General features: G+C 44.3%; 1 protein-coding gene across 3 annotated transcripts in view; it reads left to right on the top strand.

Moving 5' to 3' along the window:
* The first annotated feature begins 1726 nt into the window (after positions 1 to 1726).
* FOXN3 (forkhead box N3) overlaps positions 1727 to 22320 on the top strand; it is a 287806-nt gene continuing 267212 nt past the window's right edge. For 2 of the 3 annotated variants that reach the window (XM_032878609.1, XM_032878608.1), the window contains exon 1: positions 13584 to 13698. The gene's annotated coding sequence lies outside the window, so the exon portion shown is untranslated. Of the gene's footprint in view, positions 1742 to 13583; positions 13699 to 22320 lie in introns of those variants that run through there. The other variant, XM_032878602.1, reaches the window with a different exon arrangement.

Raw genomic sequence — 22320 nt, 5'->3', positions numbered from 1 at the left:
AGTGTGATTTAGGCATTGTACGTCTTCAAATCTAAGTCAACATTTACTTTAAAGGAAAACCGTATTTCGCGTACCGCTAAGAAAGAATGCTGCCTAATATAATTAGATGTGCTCATTTCAGAGAGTTCAAATGTAGAAAAATGTGCATTTTAGAATTGGTGAAATGTAATTTAATTATGAGTTGAGCTGCAGTTGGGTTGTTGAGATAATGCTAAATTTTATAATTTTGTAGATGTAGATTTATTTCTAACATACAAAAAATCTAAAACACCCATGTGTCCATTATCCAACTTTGGCAGATCTGAACATTTCATCACATTTGCTTTAAATATTAAAAAAATAAAGAAAGCATCGGGATGCCGGGGTGGCTCAGTGGATTAAGCCTCTGACTCTTGGTTTTGGCTCAGGTCACAATCTCAGGGTCATGAGATCGAGTCCTGCCTTGGGCTTTGTGACAAGGGTGGAGGAGAGTCTCTCCCCCCTGCCCCTCCTCCTGCTCATGCAAGCTCTCTTTCTCAAATAAATAAATAAAATCTTGGGGTGCTTGTGTTCTCTCTCAGATAAATAAAATCTTTTAAAAAATAAATAAAATCTCTTAAAAAATAAGCAAATAAAACATTGACAGTACTGTCGCAGGCCCCCGTGTGCCTCATGCTCCCATCTCAGGATACCTCTCTGCCTTGTGACCCATATAATCCCCATCTTGATTTGGGGCTTATCATTCCCATGCATGTTTGTAAACATGTTTGTATCCACAAATACATTTAACATTTTAAAAACACAGTTTGGGATACCTGGGTGGCCCAGTCAGTTCAGCGTCTGTCTGCCCTTGGCTCAGGTCATGATCCCAGGGTCCTGGGATCAAGCCCTGCATCAGGCTCCCTGCTCAGCGGGGAGTCTGCTTCTCCCTCTGCCCCTCCTACTGCTTGTGCTGTCTCTCTCTCTCCCTGTCTCTCAAATAAATAAATAAATCTTTTTTTTTTTAAAGTTTTAAAAACTTCATTTTTCTTAAGTAGGGAGGATTAGGATAAAGCACATTGATGTAATTCATTGCATCCTTAGATTAAAAAAGGAAAACAATGTATTTTATAGCTTCCCCAGTGACTCCCTATGTATTAGTGGCCCATCCTGGCATGGGCATAACCCTGTTGAGGGCACATGAGTTAGGCTCTGTGATTATCTTCCATACAGAGATAGAGCAAGTTCGTGCCCACTGAGGACGGCTAGCTGCTCTGTCCCCCACTGGAGAGGCCTCCCTGGTCAGTTTCTTCAGGAGCTGACCCCTGAAATTCCCCAGCACCCGCACGAGGAATACAACAGTCTGGCTGGCGTTCCCGCAGCTCCATGGCAGGGTTCCATGCTGCTTGGAATGCTTGCTTTCTGCAGAGTGGTGAAGTGGCTTAGGGGATCCACCCGGAGAAGCAATGTCTGTTTCAGAGCCACAGATAGATATTAGGGGGGCACAGGGACCATTCCTTCTCGTGCCGCTTTGCAGCCCTGCTTATGCCTGATGGGTGCACAGCCACGAGCTTGTCCCTGATCTCTCAGGTCACTGTGAATTCCAGCCTTAATTTAAGGCAAGTCTCGTCTTTGGTTTCCTCCCCAAAGGCCCTTGCAACAGAGTACTGCAAAGCAGCCGGCCTCTCCTTTTGAATGGTGGTGATCCTGTCATTGCCGGTCATACTGGATGCACCTTGACCCTGGGCCTTTTGAGCGCTTGCATTAAGAACTGGGTTGTCAGGTGAGTGATTCTCGGACACCTGCAGTCCACGTGTGGATTTGATGCAAATATCACGGGTGTCTCTTATGCCCTTGTGCCGAATGCTTCCAAACATACATCAGAGTCCCCCAGAGTGAGCGGAAAGGTGAGCCCTGCTCTTCGTGAGATTCAGGCCATAAGTTAAATTCATAGTGGTAAAAGCAAAGCTAAATGATATAAAATTCCTTCCTTCCACAAGAGGCTGGAAACTCGGCTGCGCGGAGCCCGGTGCAATAAGGAAAAAAGGCCAAGGTAGCCCGCAAAAGTCTGTTTATGCGTTCTGCCTGGTTGAACCGCACATTTCCTCGGACGGGTTTTGCATTCTAAAAAAATAAATAAAATTTAGAAGTAAAAATTCCCCTAAAACAAGTTCTCGTATCGATTTGCCTAATAATCAGTTCACCAGAAATTCAATTCCATTTTGGGTGTTTTTGTATTTATCGCTAGTATCTCAAAAAAAAATTATTGAATTTAAAAATGAAAATTAAACATAAACCAAAATTAAAAACAAGCTGGGTGTGCCCCCGAAAAGGCTCTATTTATAAACCTCATCATGCCAAAGAAGGAAAGGACATTCCCATGTCAAAGCACTCAAAAAGGTTTCAAATTATAGGCAAATTGCTCATTAGGTGACTGGCTTTAGGCTAATTGACCTGGAGTCAGTGGCATCCAAAAGTTGACACTTTTGTGCTCAGGGACACTCTCTCAGGCCTGTATTCATCTTATTTCAGACCAAATTCTAATCAGCTCTCTTATTTGGTTTCCCAGCCCCTGGCATATTAGATGTGAATCAAACAGGGAGAGAATGGCGAGAGCCAGGCCACTTCGCATGGTGAGAAGGCCGGCTGATACCCTGACAGCCAGGAGCAGTGGAGCAGAGGCCAAAGAGAATTAAAATGTAAATATAGGGATTAGCAAGTCACAGGAGTGTGGGGCCTTTTCCTGTGCGGGTGACATCCTTCTCCCCCTCCTGCCCCGGCATCTCTGGCTTCTGTGAGTACCCCTGTATCGTGTGTGACGCCCGTCACGTCATGACAGATATTCGTAACAGGCTAAACCACATGCTGTGTACTTTGCCCAATTCATTGTTTTGTTGTACAGTCCAATTTAGAAATGGTTTCATGCAGAGGAACCAAGTCGTACCCTTGAATCGGAGCATCTGCTGGAAGGTACCTGGTTTCCACCTCCCGTCCACGAGAGGACTCCCCAAAAACTGCCCATAGGATGCTTTCTGCTTCAAGGATACCCCCTCCCTCCCTTACCCCCCACCCGCCTCACCCCCAGCCAAACTAGAACAATTCAGTGGTCTGGAAGAATTTCACTTCTAAGAAGTCCTCTTTCCCCAAAATACGTAGCATAACCGAATCCAGTTAATTCTTGATCGCCGGGGTAATGTGGTTGTAATGAGGTTGTGATAGCCCAAATCCTGATGAAATCCACCTTCAGTCACCACGTGCCTCTAAGTCTGGAACAGCTTATTTCCTTAGGGTGGTGTGTTCGTCTGGAGAAAGAGAACCAGTGGTTCGTTTCTGTCTGTCTGTCCGTCTGTCCTTCTGTTTGTGAGTATTGTTACTCCAGTTACTTTAAGTCATTTCCAACCAACTGTATTCATGAGTACACCCAGAGGCAGTGTGGCATGTGGAGAAACCATTAGATCAAGTAATAGAAGATGGGATTCCGCCATTTTATGTGGGACCTTGGGCCAGTCACTGACTTTGGGAACCTCTGTGCTCTCTAATGAGAGGTGAGGTGGGTGACACTTGCCCCACTAATTCATTGTGTAATCTCGTCGTAGTCAAATGGGGTGACCTATGTGAAAATGCTTGCCCATTCCCAACAAATGTAGATACAGAAGTCCGAAGTATATGTAAGGAACACCTGTTTTCTTGCTGTGGCTCTGCTCCTTAAGTTTGTAAGCACTGCTCATGGTAAGGTCCAAAGTAATTTCTATCTACCCTGCTAATACTCAAAAGTTAGCTAGCCTTGACCCTACCATCATCTTGGGATGCTTTTTTTTTTTTTTTTTTAAGATTTTATTTATTTGACAGACAGATCGCAAGTAGGCAGAGAGCGGTGGGGGAAGCAGGCTCCCTGCTGAGCAGAGATCCCGATGTGTGGCTCGATCTCAGGACCCTGGGATCATGACCTGAACCGAAGGCAGAGGCTTTAACCCTCTGAGCCACCCAGGCGCCCCTTGAGATGCCTTTAAGAAGTGACATCGCTGTCACTACTAAGGTGTATCTGTTTTCTGTTTTGCTTTGTCCTGGGGATGAGTTGATTATTATTATCATAGTATGTAGCCAAGAATGATTCAGTTTGGAAAAATGATAGGAAAATTTTGCTTATGTTTTGTAGGGTGATTTTTCCATAATCCCCACGAATAAAATAGTGGTTTCTTTAAAACATGCCAGTTCAGAGTTACGGATCTGCCCTTTTAAAGCCTACAATTGATTGTTTAGTGCGAAAATTGTATTCAAGTGAAGCGCGTCAGCATGCAAATCTAAAGTGTGGCCATTTTCATCTAGATTGAATATTATTAACTAGCCCAAGGGATGGGATGTAATTAAGATTTTGAACAGCTTACTTTTGTCTACTGCCATGAGTAACCTCAACATTTCGAGTGGCGTCCTGGATTGAATAATGGGGAATGTGGCCCGATGTGCCAACATCTATACATTTTGCCTCTTAGGTATAATAAAAGAATATTTGACTTTTCGCCACGGGTCTAAACATTTGATGAAGGCAATGATTTCAACTTGAAGCAAAGAAGTTCAGAATGTTCAGATTCCAGGAAAATCGCATTTCTTTCTGAATGATGGCAGATTTCCATCTTGTTAGTCATTCCCTCGTTCTAATACCTTCTTCCATGGGCTTAGGAACAAAGACCAAGTGGGGACAGATGAAGCCCTTGTTGAGGGTTTATGCTTTTGCCTAATTAAAGCTGTTGGATTTACAACCTGCTAATGCAGCCTAGTTAGAAGGAAGGACAACTCTTAGCTTGGATCCACTTCAGAAACTTTGCAAGACCTCCCTCTGCACATTTCTGGTAGCATCTTTATTCTGGTGCCATTCCGCTGTAACTTCTTGGGTGAGATAAGATGTTCACCTTTTTTTTTTTTTTTTTTTTTTTTTTTTTAATTGCCCTACCCACAGCATTTGTAAAGAAAGAAACAAAGTTGTCTATTTCTCCCAGGAGAAGTTAGTGAGAGGATCCATTGCATGCCTGTGCTACCTTAAGCAGCTACCCAGCAGGCTAGGTTGGCACACAGCTCGTTTCAGCCATCCGTATTTTCAGGTGTACCATATGTATTAGTACATCATTTGATAATGCTAAAAAATATTAAAGCAGTGTGAGACGAAAGGAGAAAGAAGATGAATGTTAGCATTCCCCTGGGGTTCATGGGTGAAGGAATTAACACAGCGTGGCACTCTACCCTAGCTGTGTTTGTTTCCATGGCAACAGCTACGTACATGTTTCAGACTATCTACAGTGACACAGTTGCAGAAATAGTAGCTTGCAGGTTTCTGATATCGCATCAGTGGACAGGCAGCACGCACTATATTAAGTAAGTGTAAAAGAATTTAAAATATAGCTCTGATTCAGATGTATATTAGCTCGGCTGAGCCATGTGTCGGGGTTTTTGACATTCCCCTGCCTCACGACAACAAAATCTGGGCAAAGTTGAAAGTTGCAAGATTCCAGTCAAACAATTGTCCTTGCTTGGGTAAATATCAAATGAAACAAATGTGAGTGAGTTACAAAGGTAAGAAAATGGCCTTGGCAGATGACATATTTAAGGTTATTGTCAGTGAAGCTAATTTTTTGGAGGGGGGGTAGTGGTGGGTGAGGAATGAAAGCTTTGGTTGAAAATAGCTGAGTCTTAAAGCAGATCTGATGTGCAACAGAATCTGTAACTGATGGTGAGTTTATGGTAACTGAGGTCTTTGAATGTATCGTTGTAGAAATTGTTTTTATATAAAAATGATCAGGTGAGGAGCATAGAGGTTGATTAGGTGTGCAGTTAAAGGGAATTTGGGGCTCCATTGTCTTTGCCGTATGCTTATGTAAATATCTCTCTTCTCGCGGGGATGACCCTGGTTTGTCTTTGACATTTGCTGCTACTTTTTGGTACCATTTCCCGGTCTCTGTGTTTATATCCTGCCCTCACCTTGTAGCCTGATAAGACTCGAGTGTTGGTTAGAGAGCAACCCAGTAAAGATGATAGACTTTGTAAGTGTGTGACTTTGCAATCGGATCGTACAGTAATTTAGGAGAAGTGTTCAAATATGTATTTATTTACGTGTTAGACCTCTGCTTTTGAATACAGCCTAAGTATTAGGTTAATGGATTTCAATGTGCACGTTATGATTGCGGGAGCTTTCAAGTATGTTGTAGTTCAATTTATACTGAGTTTTTAATGTCAAAATATTTTTATTTATGCCCATTATTCAGTTTAAGCCACATTTACCTTATAGTTTTATTATTCATGTATCAGTGAAGAGACTGTAAAATGGCATGGTAATTTAAGCTAATCTATTCATTTGAGGAGGATTCATTTTCCGACCATAGGTGGACTTTTACAAAGAGTGGCATGAGATATGCAACTCTTTTGGTATGTACGAGACTGTGTTTTACGTGCACAGGAAACTACGGCGCCTACTGCATGTTGCTCTTCGCAGTAATTATTTGATTAGATGTTAAGAGAATACCTATCGGAGGGGGGAGGGGCTCGGGCACTCTGCAGCTTCCGGAACACCTGGGTGTGTGAAGGGCTGGGACAGATTCTGAATTATAAATCAGGGACTTGAACCCTGGAATATTCAGCAGCCTGGTGGATAGATACTATTTGCCTTTCTAAATAGGGTGATCCAAAATGAAACTGATGTTGAAGCCTCCCGTTTATTGCCTGTCTGTACTCTGAGCCACCCAGGGGTGGGAAGGGACGTTTGTGTTTTCTCTGGAGAATTAACGTTTTGGTGGCTCATGCCCAGGGCAGCTCCCTTCTCAGAGGATGAGCCCCTCTTCCTAATGCCACACTCGTTTCTGTTTTCCTTGTGAGACACTGGCCTGTTTTAGGGGCCGAGGGGAGAGCAGGTATGCAGACCCCCTCCCCATGCCCCGTGAATCCTGGTGGGCAGCTTCTCGGGTGACAGCTGCAGAAAGCCACCTGCGCCTGTGCCCCTCCCCCCCACCCCCAGGCGGGGAACCAGATATAGTTGGTGTGAGGGTTTACATGATTTTCTGCTCTTACACTGGAGGGGCCCTGGAAACTTTGGGTTTATTACCCTTGGGCTCTGAAACCAGAAATCAAAAAAGTGTCTATGCACTCCTCAGGACGACTAACTGAACTTTTGTCTCTTTGGGAGCACTAGAGCAAGGCCTTCCAGCAGTTGAGATGTTTGGGTTTTCTCCTTTTTTATCATCCAGAAATATTATCCAGTGTAAAGCAAAAAAAAAAAAAAAAAAAATCCCCCGCAAAACCTACACACACACACACACATACACGCACACACACATAAAACAAAAAAATTAAGGAAAAAAAAAAACCCACCAGTCTATACCATATTGTTTTAACTTTTTTTTTTTTTTTTTTAAGATTTTACTTATTTATTTGACAGACAGAGATCACAAGTAAGCAAGGAGGCAGGCCGGGGGTAGGGGAGCAGGCTCCCTGCTGAGCAGAGAGCCTGAAGCTGGGCTCAATCCCAGGACCCTGGGATCATGACCTGAGCCAAAGTAAGAGGCTTAACCCACTGAGCCACCCAGGTGCCCCTTAACTCGTTTTTAAGACTAGAAGAACACATGAACCTAGATGTAGAGCTCTAGGCGGAACCAGTCATTTGAATGTAAAATCCTGGCAGGGCTTGTAGGAAACTCAATTCCTTCCATTTGAAGGGCCAGGAAATTGAGTTGGAAAAAAGAAATGTGAGGGATTCCCAAATAGTGGCAGCCCGGAACGAATAAGAGAAAGATGAAGGTACAGACTGATCTTATTACCAATCTTCAATGTCACAGAATTGCTAGGATATACTTTCTGCAGCGTAGCCCATTTGGAGTGTCTGTGGCCCAGAACTTCTGAAGGTCCTTGGTGATCACGGGGTAAGAGCCAGTCCGTGGGCTGGTGTCCCGGGCTTTCCCCATCAGTCCCTCTTCAGCTGCCTCGCTGTCCAGATCTTCTCTTCCTGAAGCATCTTACGGTGCTACCGTAGGGTGCTAAATACCATGTGTCAGCCATGTCAGGACGTTTCTGGGCTTTTGCTCTGGCCACTGCCTCTGCCTGGATGCCTTTACTCCCATTTTTCCAGGTTTGATTCCAGTTCTTCCATAAAACCTTAAAGAACTCTCCCTCTCACCCTCAGTGGGATGACTTCTCAGTCCTTCACCTTCCCGTAACAGTTTCTTTGTCTGCAATTATAGCACTTATTCCACAATATTAAGATGAGTCGTGTCTGTCCTTAACTGAGCTGTAAGCGTTTTAACGACAAGACCGTGACTCACAGACTTTTGTTGCTTTTACACAGTACTTCAGACTGCAGCATCTTGAAAATCTCATAAAAGGTATATGTTGTTGAATTCTCTCCGGGGCTTGTGTTCTCTGCTCAGAGACAGTCTGTGGGATACTGAGGCTTCTAGGGCTGTGTCTGTCACCACACTAGGCATCTGGACCAGTGCAGTCTCTTTTGCATGCTTCCAAACTTCTGGCTGTTTGGCATCATCTAAATACAGAAACCCACTGAATGGCTGATTTCTTTTTCTTTTCTTTTCTTCTTTTTTTTTTTTTTTCTTCATGTTTAGAGAATCATAAGATTTTATAGCAGAAGGAATCTTAGGGAGATGAACTATTACAGAGGAGAGAATTGTGAATCTGAACTGTAAGGGACTTTTCCAAAGCCATATGGTTAGTTAGTGACCCAAGCATGTGGATCCAGCCGATGATCTCTCTACATGGCCCTGTCTACTGGACCTTTCTGGCTATGGCCTTGCGTTTCACTTAAGACATCACCCGGCAGCTCGTACTTTCTGCCCTGAGTTGGGATTGGCCAGCTTTCTCTATTTAAACACCATCATCGGACTACAATCCTGTTACCCAGCCTTTGCAAAAGGCTGATATCATTGGGATAGAATTAAAAACAAAAGTGGACTCGAGTTTAGCTCTGGGGCCCTGGGAACAGTGCTAACAATTCATGAGCCATTGCCTTGCTGAGGACACAACAGCTGCTGAACTCCGTCAAGTTCAGACCCTTAAAAAGAGTGGAAAAAAGAAAGCACATACTTTCCAGTGTCTGGGCACCACAGAGCCGGGCCAGCTGGGCACAGCACCGTGGCAAAAAGATCTCTTCAGTTTCAGAAATACGAGCCCCCAAGCTTGCACACGGGATGCGGGGCGGGGCGGGGGGCGGGGTTGGGAGGCGGGCAGGGAACGTGGCTGCAACTAGAGCTGATTGGCATTACACTCTGAGCTCCCTTCCACCTGCAGTCCTGTCAGACCCCACCCCTCCGGGAAGCCCAGGAGCAGCTAGAGAAAGAGCCAGCCCTCCAAGTTGACAGAAGGAGCAAGCTCTGTGTGTGTGTGTGTGTGTGTGTGTGTGTGTGTGTGTGTGTTTAAAGATCTGTGTCTGATGTTGACAGGCTTTTTCAGAGGAAACCTAGGCTTTCTATGTAAACGTGTACTTTCTCTTGTCCAGAGTTAGCCTGTTAAGGGAGTAAAGTGCAATTCAGTTTTCCAAGTTGGAAGCCTGATTAATCTCTCTGCCAGTTACATATGGAAATAAATTAGTAAATGGTCCATCTGGGATTAAAGTCCTGCAGAGATGATAAATTATCGCCATCGTATATGTCCGTGTTGCTGAAGACTGAGTTGTGCTTCCCAGGAGCTGCTGAAAGATAACAGGATGGTCTATCGTGGTCAGAGGAATAAAATTAAAAAAAAAAAAACAAACATTACGAGTGAAAAATTTACCTTGAAGTGTTTCTGGGGAGAATGGTTTGGTGGATGCCAAGTTTGCTGCTCTGGATGATTGTTATCTGCAGAGATTTAAAAGGTGAGCCTCAAGGGCATAGGAAACATTCTGCTTTTATACTTTCAAAGGCCAATACAATAAGTATTAATTAGTACCCACATGTCTCGATGGGCAGGATAATTCTGTACCTTACAGTAACATTGCGCTTTGTAATTGTCATAGCAACTTCTGGTCTTTTCTTTAAATTTCACTGAAGGTGGGGGGCAAGGCAGTGCCTCTAATTCTCCATCACGAAAGCACTGGGGTCTCGAGGGTTGAGTCTCTTCCCTGCAATGACTTCGATGGCGAAATGGCAGAGCTGGGGTGAGCAACTAGATACTGCGGATTCTGAACCCTCCTTCGTTTCTGCCAGCGTCTCATATGACGTCAGAACATTTCAGTATCTCGGCGTTCACACAGCAGCATGGGGAACTAAAGCGTTCTATTTATGCCGGTTTTCTAGAGGCAAAAGCCATACCTTCTTGATCATGAAAAGTTTTTCTTTTCCTCTAATTAGAGATGTTGAGTGATGGTTTAACTTTTTTTTAATATGCCTTAATTTGTTTAAATAAATTGAGGTGTCATTGACATGTAACATGATGCTAGTTTCAGATGTACAACAGAGTGTTTGTGTTCGGTGTTTGTGTACATTTTACAGTGATCCCCACGATATGAGTCTACTTAGTATCTGTCGCCTTCCATAGTTACAAAATTTTTTTTCTTCTGATGAGAACTTTTAAGGTCGGTTCTCTTAGCAACTTTCAAATAGGCAATAGGGTATTATAAACTATAATCACCATGCTGCGTACTACCTCCCCATGACTTGTTTATTTTATAACTGGAAGTCTGTACCTTTTGACCCTTTCTTTACCCTTTTCTTTACACCTTTCTTCTCTCTCCCCACACCTGGCTTAACTTTTTCCCTGTGTTTAGGACATATACCACTATCCACATGAATTATTTTATAAAAGTTAAACCACAAACGTCTTCAGGGGCTTCTGAGGTATGGTAACATTTTGGCCCTTTGCAGAATGGCCTAAGGCTACTGTGACATCTAGATTCTCATGCCTGCTTTAAAATTTTCTTTTGTTTCCTCCTCCTGGGCAGAACTTGAGTGGTTAATTCTTGAAGCAGCAGAGGCGCACCCCTCTAGTTAAAAAAAAAAAAAAAAAAGTGCAGTGAAGCAAACTGGCTTTAGAAATCTTTGAGTCACCTGGTTTATCAAACATCAATTTCTAAACGTAAGCGGCGGATGCTGCGGGGCAGTCTGCACATGAGCAAGAGAAGCCACAGGCCCCTACTGTCTACCTGTCTGAACTTGGAAGTCACCTTGTCTCACCCAGACCGCCTTCACGTTTCTCACGTCTCAGCCAGACCTGGTTGCTCCACGCATCTGAACGGCCCCTCATGCTTCCTCGCCTCGGGGCCTTTCCTTCCGTTTTTGGCCTGTTTCCACCTGTCAAAATCCTGTCGGGATCTCAAGGCCCATTATTGCTGTGGTGGTCTTGATGCTTTCCCTTCCCTGCTCTCGCCGCCCCAGCCAGAAACAGATGTCTCCTCAGAAACCCTCTAGCTGTTGATTAAAGGAAATCACACTGTCTGTATTTGACTTGCCTGCATATGTGTCTTGTCTCCCATAGTGGATGATACGCTTCTTTTTCTTTGTTTAAAAGGTTTGTTCGTTTATTTATTTATTTATGTTAACATCTTAATTTTATTTTTTATTCCAAGATTCATTGTTTATGCACCACCCAGTGCTCCATGCAATACATGCCCTCCATAATACCCACCACCAGGTTCACCCATCCCCCACCCCATTCCCTCCCAAACCCTCAGTTTGTTTCTCAGAGTCCACAGTCTCTTCATGCTTTGTCTCCCCCTCCGATTTCCCCCAACTTACTTTTCCTTTCCTTCTCCTAATGTCCTCCATCTTATTCCTTATGCTCCACAAGTAAGTGAAATCGTATGATAATTGCCTCTCTACTGCTTGACTTATTTCATTCAGCATAATCTCTTCCAGTCCCGTCCATGTTGCTATAAAAGTTGGGTATTCATCCTTTCTGATGGAGGCATAATACTCCATAGTGTATATGGACCACATCTTCCTTATTCATTCGTCTTTTCAAGGGCATCTTGTCTCTTTCCATAGTTTGGCGATTGTGGCCATTGCTGCTATGAACATTGGGGTACAGATGACCCTTCTTTTCACTACATCTGTATCTTTGGGGTAAATACCCAGTAGTGCAATTGCAGGGTCATAGGGAAGCTCTATTTTTGATTTCTTAAGGAATCTCCACACTGCTTTCCAAAGTGGCTACACCAATTTGCATTCCCACCAACAGTGTAAGAGGGTTCCCGTTTCTCTACATCCTCTCCAATACTCGTTGTTTACTGTCTTATTGATTTTGGCCAGTCTAACTGGTGTAAGGTGGTATCTCAATGTGGTTTTGATTTGAATCTCCCTGATGGTTAGTGATGATGAACATTTTTTCATGTGTCTATTATCCATTTGTATGTCTTCTTTAAAGGTTTATTTATTTGAGAGCGCAGGCACACGCAGGCACAAGAGCAGGGGGAGGGGCGAAGGAAGAGGGAGAAGCAGACCCTCTACTGAGAGCAGAGCCCTGTGTGGGGCTCAATTTCATGACTCTGAGATCATGACCTGAGCAAATATCAAGAGTCTTAATCTACCAGACCACCCAGGTGCCCCAAGGACAATCCATTTCTTAAAGGCATGGATTTTTGTCATCCATTGTCTCTCTCTGACTCCTTCTCCCTCCCCAGTCCTTAGTTGAATGCTTTGCCTGTATTTAAGGCTTAACACACAGTAGAATAGGGTAGTTTTATTTGACAACGACAGAATAAATGTCTTTGAGTGGGTGGATAAATTAATAATCAAAGGCATATCAGAATTACTTGGAGGGCTTGTTAAAACAAATTGCGGGGCCCCACCTCCAAACATTCAGATTCAGTAGATCTTGGGTGTAAGCCAAGAATTTGTATTTCGAACAAACTCTCAGTACATGTCTGCTGCTCTTTCAAGGACCATAGTTGGAGAATCACCGATCTAAGGAATTTATTTCCTGATGTTCTCTACACTGAAGTTCATAAGATAACATCATTCTTTTCATGAGAAAGTCTATTAATTTGGCTTCCTTGAGGCGTAGGCTAAGAAAAAAATAATCTTCTATCAGAAATTATTATGCAATCTATCTCCTGTACCAACTTTTCTATTTTGTAAGATGATTGGTTAACTGTGGGCTAGTAATCTGTAGCTTAAGCATTTAATGAGCTTGAGTTTGATGGGATCTTTCCCCTCAGGAGCAGAGCCAGAGTAATTTTATTTGGTAGGAACAGAAGAGAGCATCATTGACTTTGGAGCCCGTGAACCTCGTCAACCCAGCGGATCAAGCCTGGTCCATGTGCTGGGTCGCTGGCCTTGAATGTGGCTGGTGCTCGATGGTTTTCCTTTGTGTAGACAAGTGTCTCAGTGGCAGCTGGAGAGAACTGAAAAGATCTCACCAGTGTCACAATGACCATTGTAGTAAAGTAAGCCAATCTCATGATATCTGTGGCGTGTATTTTCAAATTTCTGGGTCCTTTTATGCCCCGTGAGGCGGTTTCAAGAACGCTCTATCTGGAAAGACCCAGTGGTTCAATAACTTCCCAAGAAATAAGAGATAACTGTTGCAATTGATTTTTTTTTTTCCCCTGAAGTGTTGCATCTTTTAGAGTCAGGCCAGAGATGACATCCATTATATTTGAGAGGGTCCTTTCTCCTCCTCTGCTCTAATCCTGACCTCCTTCTGCTCCTTTCCACCAGTCTCTAGAAAGCATCATCTCCTAAGACTGGCGTTCGTGTGGTGATGGAGTCCTGTCTGTCCTTTCTGTGACTGGAGCAATGCTGACCTCGGTTTCCTGGACCCATTCCGACTCAGGTAATCAGGCTCTGCCTTCCCCTGCTCACCTACACCTCAGGGAGATTGCACTGAATAAATGAAATACCAAAGCTATATTTAAATGCAAATGCCAAATTGATTGTTTCTTCATCAATTGGTATCCTCTCCCTCTTCCTCTCCCAATCTTCCTAATGATTAATTTATGCAGCTGATCAGACTGACAATGTGGTCAATCCAATTTAGGCATTAAGAAAATGAAAACATTCAATCACATCTTTATTTAAAATTTTGGTGTGCGTCCTAGACACACAAAGCAACAGGAACACTGCTGGGAATTTTCACCTAGAGACTGCCTTCTACCTGTAGTTCCTCTAAATCAGTTTCTTTCCCATAATATCATGTTTTACTTGAATTCTATTAATCTTTCTAATCTTTACCTTTTAGTGGAATTCGTAAGTATTACTGAGTATCTGTTATGTGTTCTTGGGGCAGATGGGAGTAAAAAGAATATAAGACGTGGCTCTGTCCTTATAGAGTCACGGCTTAGCCAAAGATCTATGACTCAAGGAAATGACAGATGGTGGTGTTCAGTGTAGGGCCAGGGCTGCGTACTAATTAATGGTAGTTCTCTGGTTCAGGGAATTGAGAGACTTTGAGGACTGGGATTGAAATAATTAGGGAAGAACTCATGGAAGCGGGGGGGGGGGGGGCCCCGGGGGGGGTTTTTTTTTTTTTTTTTTTTTAAACCTGTGGATCTTTTGGCCAGGCCAAGGGAAGAGGAGCAACATGGTGCCTGGATAGGTAGGTGGGAATGAACCCACCATGAGCCTGGACAGTCAGGGCCCTGGGTGGGTGGAGCAGACACGGGTCAGACACGGCCTCTGTTCTGGCCAGAGCCAGCTTCCCCCTCAGAGCCGGGGTCCCTGAGGGTTCCCTTGGGGAGACTCTACCTGCCCTGTTACAGAGGGCCTTGGCTAGAAGCTTCCTTCAGGGACAGTAGTCATCGTTGCCACGCCCCTGGCTTGGCTGCTACCAGACTGGCCTTTTCTGTTTCTTCGGTCCTGTCCACATCTGGCCTCTGCCTGTCCACCTGATTATTTACTCTTCTCTTACACACCTGCCCACTGCCTGCCACGCTCGCCCTGGCAGGTGTGGCTTGACAAGGCCTCAGGGATAAACCAGAGGCTGTGTGAGGTCAGTACCCTGGTGATTCACAAAGCACCATTCAGAGTCGGGAGGTTGAAGGGGAGGAAGCAGAAGCCAAAGACATGAGTCTGTGAGTCGATGCTGAGAGTTCTGAAAGCCAGATTCAGTGAGGGTCTCAAGGCTGAAATGGGCGCCACAGTTAGGGATGGGGAGCCAAGTGCCCTGCTTAATTCTGGGAGAGCCCTGCAAATCCTGCCCGCACCTAACTCTCTTCGAGTGCTGCTTTTGGATAAAGCGGTGGTGGCTTTCGCTGCCCTGGGTCTTAAAGGTGCTGCTGAGACTGGCCTGCCAAGATTCCTGCCCATCCTGTCAGGCCTGTCCTGACTCTGGTCCGCCTGCCTCAGCCTGCCCCGGTGCTAACCTTGCCGACCCAGGACCAAGGTCTCCTTGGAATCGGAGCCCTGGATGGCCAGCCACCAGGAAGCAGAGCTAGACTAAGTCTTTGTGTTCTCTTCCCCCTAAAGCGATTGCCTAAGTGATTGTGGGCATTTGTCTTCAGAGCCTAGTGCAGGGACTGATCACTGCCCATTGGCTGGGTGGGGCCTGCTGGGTGTTCATGGGCAGCAGACTGGCTGCGAAGGGTTTCTACATTGTCCAATGGTTGGGCAAGATTCAAAGAAGTGTAATATTTTGTGTCGTGTGAAAATGAAATGGAATTCAGATTTCAGTGTCCCTAAATAAAGTTGTACTGGAACACGGCCCTGTTCATTTGCGGATTGTCTAGGGAGTCTTGGCACCCTGGCAGAGGCGAATAAGTGCAGCAGAAATAAAAAAATATTTACTTCTCGACCCTCTGCAGCAAAAAAATGGTCATCCTAGCAGATTGCCTAGACAATTGTGTGGCATGAGTGTTTGCAAAATTTGAGGTGTGGAATATTTTGGCCCACAAAGAAAATGAGATTGAATGAAGGACAAGTAGGATTTGCGTAGGAGAGGAGAGAATCCTGGAGAATCCTCAGGCAGACTCTCCTTTGGGCAGAGGAGCCCAACAGAGGTCCATCTCAAGACCCATGAGATCCTGACCTGGGCTGAAACCACAGAGTTGGATGCTTTGAACTAACTGAGCTGCCCAGGCGCCCCTGAGCTATCTTATTTTAACCAAATAAATATTTTGTTTTAAATCAAGTAAGCATTGAAGACTTAGCACGAGTAAGTCATGCCATTTGACCTTGGCAGTATTTTCCCAGTCTGGTGGGACTTTATGATATTGTTGAGTGGAAACTATGGTCAGAGTTGGAGATACGGGTTCCTACTCCTACTAGCTAGCTGAGCCGGGGCAGGCTGTGGTATGCCAGCATAAAGAGGACTCCCCAAATCTCAGGGTTAGTACAACAGAAGTTTATTTCTCACTCACCCAGAATTGGATTGTCAGTGTGGCTGTCCTGCAGCCGGTTTCCAGGTTCCAAGCCTTGTCCCATCTGCGACACCTATGTCTCAACATGGGACTTCCTGGTTACCCTAAGATGTGTAAAGAAGAATTGAAAACACCCACCCTTTCCGAAGTGCCTTAGACCAGAAGTGACTCAGATCAATTTCACGTCTGTAGCCCATTGGCCAGAATTAGTCTCATGACCCTCTAGTTGCCAGGAGACTGGGAAGTAGGGAGGAGCATGAGGGATGCTTGGGGTATCCCCTGCTCTGACAACATTGGGTCATTGTGGGAAAGCCCATATTTTTTCTGTGCTGTTCTTCATTCATCATTAAAAGGTAATTAACCCAGCTATACCTTTTTTCACATCGTTTATGAAAGGTCAAATACAATGTATGGAAGAGCCTTACCTGGTAGAATGAGTTGTAAAATAGGTAAGAGATGACCGGTACCTGATTTCTTTTCTTCTTCTTTTTTTTTTTTTTAACCTGATTTCTTTATAAGCTGTTGAATGGCGATGAACTGGGGTCAGGGTAGTGGCACACGCCCCAGTATGCCTGGGACCATCCTAGCATTTGCCAGTTGACCTAACATAATTATCAGACAGTCCTCCCTTTCACACCCAGAAAACAACAAATTATGATCACCCCAGCTTGACCCCCTCGGTCATCCTTCAGGATTAATGTTAGCTACTGCTTAGGAGCCTCTTCTGAGTCACACTGTTCTAAGATTTTGCCTGCATTGTTTCATTTAATCTTCAAAGCCAGCTTGTGAAGTAGGTACACGTAATCTCATTTAAGCTAAGGTAGCAGAAGCAGAAAGGTTTGCCTTGAATCCAGGTCTATCCTGCTCTTAAGCACTCCATGGGACTGCCTCATTTATCCTTCTCGAGGATTGTCCCCTTGACTGCATGGGGCCCCACTCCCCTGATACCGGCTTGGGAATGGTGCCCAGACCACATGCTGGTAGAGGGCTAAAGCCCTGAGTGGTGAGACTCACCCTTTAGGACTTCGATGAGAAGATGAGACATGGACTCTCTCTGTGATTCTCCAGAGCCAGCAAGTAGCAGAACCCGTAAGTCCCTTCCCCCCCACTCCCCTGGCATCGACCAATGCAGCTTTTGTTAACACTGGGCGCTACATCTGACGCAGGGAGAAAGATTTTATTTTGAAATCTAGGGTGGAGGAGAACTCTAGCCAGTGAAGACTTGCCATGTGCAATGCAGTTGACTCCAGCAGGCTCCTTCCCAGCACAAATAGCTAGGAGGAACTGAGCTCTGTTTTCAGGGAGCTTATTTACAAATTTGTTTATTTAAAAAAAAAAAAAAAAAAAAAAGCTGAACCACAAGCAAGGACCAGTTTGCTTGCAGAATAATATCAAACAAAAACCCATTATTCACGAGATGGTATTAATTTCCCTGGTTTCTGGCCTTCCTAATCAGGGTTCAGAACTGAACCCGTGGAATCAAAGGGAAGAGTTTCTGAAAAATGAGCCAAATGTGCATTGCTTGCTTCAAGAAACCCCCCAGAAAATGATACATGTGGTTTCAAAACGTACAAAGAAAACTAAAGGAATTCCATTATGAAAGAAAAATTAGATGGAAATTTCTAATCCTGTCTCATAAACAATATAGGAATAACTTTAAAATATTCTGCTTTAAGCATGCATTTAATTTGTGCTCTGGGAACCAAATAATGTTGCTAAGATAAAACATTCTAATAATGATTTATGTAAATTTATTTGTACAAAGTAATGGTGTACTTGCCTATAGCAAATTGCTTGGAATATGAAATGACATTTATGAGGTCTTTCTTTCCTCTGAATGAAGACAATGGAGAAAATGAGAGACTCCAGAAAGGGAGGAAGAAAGTCGAGTTCAAAATGGAGTCTGATGCCTTGGCCTCAGAGCTGTCCAGAGACAGCTGGATGGGTTGGAGGGTGTGTGACTAGTCAGCAGACACAGTTAGTTCAACATGTTTTCCTGTGATGCTCCCATTATTTAAGCCATTTTTAAAGTCACACCAAGAGTGCGTGTGCGTTAGATTCTTAGAAGGCTAGAACCCTTTATTTTGGTGATCGTACACTCTGCAGATACCGGAGCTCTTTCAGAATACACGATGATAGATCGCTTGTTTTGATGGTGCCCTCGTAAGGCAGGGCGCTTACAACATGGGGTACAGAGAGGCCAAATGTAATTAAAAATTGGGCAATTAATCTCCACTCCCAGTTACTTTAATACCAAGGAGAGTTATGCTTATGTCATCAATGGGGCCCAAGTGTTAATAAACAAGACACAAACCCTCCCAAGGACTGATTCACAGACCTACTGGGAGTCTTCCCATTGGCTGCCCAGTTGGCAACTTTGATAATGGCTCTAGGTGTTTCCTGGAAAACTTTAATTAAATTCAAATCCCCATATATGTAACAGAGTGAGAAAGTTTCTGGAGCTATGGTTTGGCCTTCTAAGTAACCAGTATAATTTGTTGTAACCTGTACGGTTTGGAAAAGGTATGATATTAACACCTTTGGTTTTAGAAGGCATTTATTTATTTTTTTTCCCCTCAAAGTGTTTTTATGATCTCCCTTGGTTATTGCAATCATTTTGGTGAGATAGGTAATTACAGTTTGTTATCTTCCCATAGGGAAGCTTAGAGCCACAGAAGTCACAAAGCAGGCGCGCCTGGGTGGCTCAGTGGGTTAAAGCCTCTGCCTTTGGCTCAGGTTATGATCTCAGGGTCCTGGGATTGAGCCCTGTGTCGGGCTCTCTGCTCAGTGGGGAGCCTGCTTTCCCCTCTCTCTGCCTGCCTCTCTGCCTACTTGTGATCTCTCTCTGTCAAATAAATAAAAAAATTTTTAAAAATCTTAAAAAAAAAAAAAAAAGAAGAAGTCACAAAGCAAGGTCCCAAAGCAAGACACCATGGGTTGGGGGGTGAGGGCATCTTCCTCACTAACTTTGCTGGTCCCGTTGTCATCACAAACTAAAGCAATTGAAAGAGATTTGTGGAATCTGGAGAGCTTGATTGATTTAAACCCAGTTCTGAGCCTTGGTCCCTTATAGGCTGCTGTTGAATTGCACCAGCTGTCCTGAGAGAGCTGGGTTTGTCTGAATGGACAGACTGATTGTGCAATCCAGCCATTAGCTGTAGTGTGGCCCAGGCCTGGGGGCTGACGGTAGAGCTCCTGGGAGAGGAGGCATAAAGCCTACACAAGACTTTCAAACAGTAAAAATCACCTCTGGTTTCAGAAAAAAGGGGAAGGCCATGGTTTTTTAGTAGCACCAGTTCAAGTGCATGTACCAGAAAAGCGGTGGCTCATGGCAGGATTGGCATTAGTTTTGTGGCCCAAGCTTCCCAGAGCTTGCCAGTGGGTGTCAGGGTCACGGTTCCAGATTCCAGTCTATCCTCTTTCTAGCTGAAGGACTTTGAGTGTGATTTCTGAGCTGTGGATTCCTGGGAAATCATGTAAGTTACCTGAGTCTTCATTTCCCCATCCGTAAAATGGGAACACTGATCTTTACTTGGTAGAGAGGGCATGAGAATGAAATAAAATTATTCTCATAAAATACGGGGCACAGTGCTCGGCAGCTAGCAAATACTCCTTTTATGGAAGCTCTTAAAATGATGATGCGGTGCCTGTGTGGCTCAGTGGGTTAAAGCCTCTGCCTTCGGCTCAGGTCATGATCCCAGAGTCCTGGGATCAGGCCCCGCATCAGGCTCTCTGCTTGGCAGGGAGCCTGCTTCCCTTACTCTCTCTCTCTCTCTGCCTGCCTCTCTGCCTACTTGTGATCTCTGTCAAATAAATAAATAAAATCTTTAAAAAAAAAAAAGATGATAATTGTTTATGCTTGAGAATGTATGCTCCTGACTGGTCACTGGAAATGTGATTAAATTCCATTTTTGGGGGCATGTGGGTGGCACAGTCGTTAAGTGTCTGCCTTCAGCTTGGGTCATGATCCCAGAATCCTGGGATCCAGCCCTGCATCCGGCTCCCTGCTCGGCGGGAAGCCTGCTTCTCCCTCTCCCATTCCCCCTGCTTGTATTCCTTCTCTCGATGTCTCTCCCTCTCCCTCTCTCTCTCTCTGTCAAATAAATAAATAAATAAATAAATAAATAAATAAATCATTTTTTTAAAAAGCCATAGTCTTTTAAAAAATAAGTAAATAAAAAAATAAAATCCATATTTTATTTCAATGAGAACTAATCTAAAAGATTTGGGGGCACCTGGGTGGCTCAGTGGGTTAAAGCCTCTGCCTTCAGCTCAGGTCATGATCCCAGGGTCCTGGGATCGAGCCCCACATCGGGCTCTCTGCTCAGCCGGGAAGCCTGTTTCCCCCTCTTTCTCTCTGCCTGCCTCTCTGCGTACTTATGATCTCTGTCAAATAAATAAATAAAATCTTTTTAAAAATAAATAAATAAAAGATTTCTAAGTCAGTTATTTCTGGGTACGGGAAGGTAACAAGGTAAATACAGGAGTCCATTGGTTTGCTCATTCAACAAACAGCTCTCGAAGTCAAAGGCCGTTTGCAAACTGTTTTTGTGGAATGGAGAGGCCAGAGACAGAGACGGAGTTCTGGTCTTGAGGGAGAAGGGAGATTTCTTTCTCTCTTTTTTTTTTTTTTTTAAAACGTAGACACTGTGCAGGCCACGTTAGTATAGATGGTCTTTGTCTTCCAAGAATTCAGAAATTAAGCTGATCTAAGTCCTTAGCTGTTGCTCTAAGCCCTGATTCTGGTCCAGACTCTGCAAGTTGGTTCTCTTCAGAGCGGTCCTCCTGGCTGGCTGTGGAAGTAGGTTTGTGTCAAGATAAATGGATGGAAAGTCTTGGTCATCTGCTCCCCTGGCAGCTTCTGCCTTCAAAGGAAGCGATTCACATTCTTTGCACATGTGTTCTTGGCCATGGTAGGTCAGGCCCCTAGGCTGAAAGTGTGAATACACCCTTTTGTTAGAATTCATTTCCATTAGAAGCATATAGACTACTTTCTTATCGAGGGTTGAAATGGATCCAATGTAAAATGTGTTGACTTTTTTTTTTCAGATGGCTACGTAGTTCTATCACCTTAGAAAAGGTGTTTCACAGAAATTCTCTGAAGGAAGATAAGGAAATGTGAAACATTCTCAGGCGAAATGAGAAAAGAAATAATAATTCCCAGATTCTGCATCCAGTCTGGTCTGTTTCAGGGGCTCCTGGAGACTGGGGGGCCTCCCGCGTGGAAGGTGGAGGGAGTGCTGAGGTACTCTGCTGGAACGTGTAGTCTAATGGGGGCCCGGGGTGGGGGGTGTGTGTGCAGAGGGCAGACAAACATGCATAAATAAGCATTCAAAGATGAACTTTTCCCCGGTCCAAGGCAAAGAGAAAAATAAGCTCAACATAGTGAGTTCAGTATCCTTACTTGGCAAAATAAAAAGTTGGCAACCTACGCTCGTCCCCAAAACTATTTTTGAAATCTTATTGTGGTGCAAAATCACGATCTGGGAACCTCCCTGCCTTGAGCTCTCTTGCTTCTCTTGCGTTGGTGCTATTCTCACCTCCCTCTGTACCTTCCTTGCTGGCTCCCAACGCTGTTTACTGGGAGGTCCCAGCCTGTGGCTTATCCTTCTTATTAGAAAGGAGATTAGCAAGTGTTAGAGACATACCAGCAATTAAGACTTTCTTCCTGGTTTAAGGAGGAGAAAAAAAGCATTTGCAAAGATGAGTAGGCATCTGCCCATAGCTAGATTAAGAATGCGCAGTCACACATGAATCTCTTGGTGGAGGTCTGGTTGACCCCATCTCAGCAAAGGCAGAGGGAGCGGTGACTCCCCAGGGCACATGCTATATCGTGTTAGCTGTTTCCCTACACTGGTTATATGTATGTGTCCACACTTATTTACTCTCACTCTGGTATGTGCATAGGAACCCCCGAAGTGGATATTTGGGTGCTAACAGGGGATTGAGTCGTTTGGGCCCAAACTCGTAACAATGCTTAAAGCTTGGAGCTCCATCAGTGGTGCTAACCATGGAGCACAAGACGGAGAATTTAATAAGATAGAATGAGCCTCAAGGGAACAATCACAACTCAGAGCAGGGGCATCTCCCATGGAGTCAGA

The sequence above is a fragment of the Lontra canadensis genome, unplaced genomic scaffold (genome assembly GCF_010015895.1).
Source record: "Lontra canadensis isolate GAN:19392208 unplaced genomic scaffold, GSC_riverotter_1.0 scaffold64, whole genome shotgun sequence".
In the NCBI taxonomy this organism is placed as follows: domain Eukaryota; kingdom Metazoa; phylum Chordata; class Mammalia; order Carnivora; family Mustelidae; genus Lontra; species Lontra canadensis.
This window is presented reverse-complemented; position numbering and strand designations above follow the sequence as displayed.